The sequence below is a fragment of the Penaeus chinensis genome, chromosome 15 (genome assembly GCF_019202785.1).
Source record: "Penaeus chinensis breed Huanghai No. 1 chromosome 15, ASM1920278v2, whole genome shotgun sequence".
Lineage (NCBI taxonomy): Eukaryota > Metazoa > Arthropoda > Malacostraca > Decapoda > Penaeidae > Penaeus > Penaeus chinensis.
The window spans coordinates 14,915,898-14,920,897 of NC_061833.1; the positions used below are offsets into that span (position 1 = coordinate 14,915,898).

Genomic DNA, 5,000 nt, shown 5'->3' on the forward strand with positions numbered 1-5,000 from the left:
ACCATTATTATTACTCTTATAATAGTTATTATAATTATGATTACCATTATCATTTTTATTATTATCGTTATTATTGTTATTATCATTTTCTTTATTATTGTTTTCATTATTATTATTATTATTATTATCACTATTACTTTTATTATTATTATTATCACTATTATTATTATTACTGTTATTATTATTGTTATTATTATTATCATTATTATCATTATTATTATTATTATTATTATTATCATTATTACTATATATATCAATATTATTATTATTAATACCAAAGACATTATTACTATTATTATTATTACTGTTATTATAATTATTATTATTATCATTATTATTATTACTATCATTATTATCATGAATATCAGTATTACTATTATCATTACTATATCTATTATCATTATCATTAATACCAAAGACACCTATTTCTTTGTTTGCTAACCCTTCCGTTCAGCAAAACAAACAACTCTTCCATTCCTTTCACATCTCTTCTTTCATTTCCCTCCCACAGAAGAAGAGAAAAGAGAAGGGAGAAGAAGAAAAATTGTTCTGAAAATATGCTTTACACGAGCGTCTTATGTACCTACAGAGGCTTCATAACCGCACGAAAAAGATATGAAAAAGATACTTTCTCAAGCGTAATACTTCTGATGTTGTGGGAAAAAGGAATGCTTGGTATCTTCGTTTGATCCTTTTGTTTTGTGTTCAGCAAAGTGAAATATATTACGGATAGGAACAAATAATAATAATGATGAAGCTGACATATACATATAGACGTAGACGTATGGAGATATATAATCTATCTATCTATCTATCTGTCTGTCTGTCTGTCTGTCTAATCTATCTATCTATCTATCTATCTATCTATCTATCTATCTATCTATCTATTTATCTATCTATTTTTATATATATTCATACATAAATCTATATATCTGTCTACCTATTTATGTAAGTAAACGTTTTTTTAGTAACAGGATAAAAAGAAAATGTAAATTCCAGTACTAACGATGGACGAATATCAATGAATAGGAGAAAGTTGTATTTTGATTCATAGTTGCTGCTGAAGCATCGCTGTGAAAATCATACTACAATATATTTTCTTAATTACTTTTTTTTTTTTTTTTTTTTTTTTTTTTACTTTTTAAAGAATTTGGTTAATTTACGATTTTAATAATTAAAAATCGTGCTAATAATGCGAATGAGCATGACAGAATATACAGCAGAAACTACAGAAAAAAAAGCAAAAAAAACCCCAAATGAAACCGATTATATAGCGTTAATGATAATGAGAATAATGTTAGTAATAATCATAACTAAAATGGTAATAAGAAAAGCCCTGAATCATGAAATGAAAATAAAGAAAATGATAAAAAAGATAATGATGATGATGAAGAGGATGATAATGACAGTAACGATGATAAGATGTCAATGATAATGATAATAAAGAGAATATCAATACCCATAATGATACTACTGATGATTATTACAGAATATACAAGAACAATTACATGAAATGTGAAGAAAATTGTAATAAAGCCAGTTATGCGGTGAAGATAATAAAAGCTGGAATGATGATAATCATAACTTCAATAACGATGATGGTGATTAAGATAATGATAATGATAATAATAATAATAACAATAATAATAACAATAATGATAATACAATAATAATAATAATAATAATAATAATAATAATAATAATAATAATAATAATAATAATAACAATAAATAATGATAATTATGATAATGATGATGATGATGATGATGATGAGGATGAGGATGATGATGATGATGATGATGATGATGATGATGATAATATTAATGATAATGATAATGATAATAATAATAACAACAACAGCAACAATAACAAACAACAACAATAGTAATGATAATAATAATAATAATAATAATTATAACAGTAATAATAGTGATTATGATAATAACTGCTATTATTACTATTGTCATTATTATCATTATCGTTCTTCTCATTATTATTATTATTATTATTATTTTTATTATTGTTATTATTATTATCATTATTTTTACCATCATTACAGATATTATTATCATTGTTATTATTAACATTATTATTGTTATTATTATTATTATCATTATTATTATTATTATTATTATTATTATTATTATTATTATTATCATTATTATTATTATTTTTATTATCATTATTATTATTATTATCATTATCGTCCTTTTTCATCATCATCGTTATCATTTTCATAATCATCATCATTGTTAACATATGTTATTATTGTTATGCATTATTGTTATCATTATCAATATGGATTTTATTATCATTATTATGTTACCATCACTATGTTTATTATTTTTGTTCATATCATTTATTATTCAAGTTTCTATTATCCTTATAGTTATCATTATTATCATTATCATCCATATTATCAGTAGCATCATTATCATTATTGTTCTTATCATCATCATCATTATCCTTATTACTATTATTGGCATAATTATCATCGTATCTGCTATCAATCATACTGGTGTTAATATTTTTATAAGGATAATGCTATTCATGAAAATAGTGCTAGTAATTATATCATAAATAGCATACAACTTATTCGAAAGAAGTAAAACGAAAAATCAGTTATTTAACGAAGGCTGATATAACCAAATAATAATAATAATAATAAATATGCAACGAATATACATTTATAACAAAGGTTTTTCGTTCACACCGCTGATATTTTCTCTCGTTCAGGGTAGATTCAACCAAGATCCACAACCGGCCATGTAGAAATATTTTGTAAATGATTGAACGACACAAACCGGGCAAAAAGATTATTAGCATTTTTCAACTAATCGCATATGATATGCGGTTGAACTTATGATATCCTTTGGCGGCACTATATGTATATACATATATATATATATATATATATATATATATATATATATATATATATATATATATTTTTTTTTTTTTTTTTTTTTTTTTTTTTTTTTATTTTTTTTTTTATTTATTTATTTTTAGTCCCTTGTTTTACTGCTTTTATCCCAAAACAAGGGCATCTCCAGGGCACTTACCTTTATATGTATAATTCCTTAGGCGTGTCAAGGTGATAGGTTAGGTTAAGCACTACTGGATTCTTTTTGGTCACTATTGTATGTAGAAATAAATAGCTTGAGACTTTTTCTCTTTTTTATATTTTCACTTTTCTCTCTCTTTCCCTTTTCTCTCTTCCCTCACTGTTCTAGAGCAGAATAATAGAAATGTAACAACTCACTGAGGAAAAAATTCACTTTGGTCTGTGATTCGGGCTGAAGTGTTATTTAAAAGTCTGTAAATAATGAGTCCTTTTCCACTAGTATGTATGTAAATCCACACAACACTTGTAATAAGTTCACACCTGCTCTTTTGAACAATTTTCCCTCAATTTGCCAGATTCCAACAGAATCGAATTTCCATAAACAACGCAAATGGCTGTCAGAGTTTAATTCCGTATTTCCCTTCACTCTTTTCCCTTTTCCAGATTTCCGAGGCACTCACACCACACGCAAAACGCACGCAAAAAACGCCCTAAAGCGACCGACGAAGGAGTGTGGCGACGACGAACCGCGCAAGGTCGAGGAGCATCACCATCCTCCTTCTCGTAGTGCCAGCTTCACACGGCGAGCGAGTGAGAGAGAGAGAGAGTGAGAGCGAGGAGAGTGAGAGAGCTTCCCCCAGCACTGACTCCCGGTCACCGCGCTCGTGTTCGGGACACAACTGCGGCGTGCAGGGAAGGAGACCCGCGGAGCGCATCCAACACCTCCCCCCGCCCTGCCTCTCTCTCCCCTCTCTCCTCCCCTCTCCCCCTTTCGCCTCCACTCTGCCCTTCATCTCTTCCCCTCTTCTGGCCCTCTTTCCTTCTCTACCTTTCTCTACCGTTCTCTCGGCTCTTCCTGTCCTCTTTCCTTTAGCCTTCCCTCTCGCGTCCTTTCCTAGCCTTTTCGTTACTTCGTTTTTTTTCTTTTACCTCCTCCCGCTTTTCTCCGATTCTTCTTTATTTAATTTTTTCCCTCCTTCCATTCACCTTCCCCTCGATTGTCCCTCTCCTCCTGACTCCTTCTCCTCCTGTCCGTGTACGCCACTATATTCATATCGACACATCCGCTCGTGTTGTACATTTCTGACTGTAGTATCACCGTGTACAACAATAACCCCAGGAACAGCCACTGCAACTTAATCAAGAACACCATCAGCTTATCTAACCGCTGTCACTCCTCTATGGCCACCGAGTGCGATGCAGAACCGTGAGAATAGTCTTTATTGGTAGTTTATATTTTGTATCTGGATTATATTGATGTCGGTTTATATCAGTCTATCTGTCAAGATCGGAAAATGAAAGTGGACATCGCCATGATCATAACAGGCGATATTACGCCGGTGCAGTGCAAATTCTAGTGGATCGTTTCTCCTTGTGTAAGTAGGGTAAGTCTCAACAGTATCTACTAACTGTATTACCTTAATTACTCTATAATACATTCATTCTAGAGTGATTTTCATCCTTTGTTTCATAAATGAAAGTTTCAGGAAGTATGCGAATTGTATTTGTTGTAGTCAAGATCGTCAAAATGTAGAATATCACAATCACCATATAAAATTTGTTTGTTAATAACATGACCTACATACATCACCAACGTCTAATGCCTAAAGTTATCATCATGCACACTATATTGTAGCGACATGTTGTTAACACAACACTTAATACTAACTAACAAATTCCATCCTTAAAACACACAATCAAACTATCCATTCACACGAAGCTTTTATAAACGTACCCGTTACCCAACAAGGGTACCCCCCTTCCCTATACTCCCGGTTAAGCCCCTGCCTTACTGCGCTATGATCTTTACTCCCATTACTGCACTCTGCACATCCCGTCGTCAGTTTCTCAGTCTGTGGAACTGCATTAAAACTTATCTCATGAGTCTCGACACACTCCACAAGTCAATGACTCCACAAAACGATTATTATCTTAT

The 5,000-nt window shown here is 30.7% G+C and overlaps 1 long non-coding RNA gene across 1 annotated transcript in view; it reads right to left on the minus strand.

Moving 5' to 3' along the window:
• Positions 1–3,722, minus strand: part of LOC125032741 — a 240,643-nt gene extending 236,921 nt beyond the window's left edge. The window contains exon 1 of the long non-coding RNA XR_007115564.1: positions 3,063–3,722. This is a non-coding gene — a long non-coding RNA (uncharacterized LOC125032741). The remainder of the gene's footprint in view (positions 1–3,062) is intronic.
• Between the last annotated feature and the right edge of the window lie 1,278 nt (positions 3,723–5,000).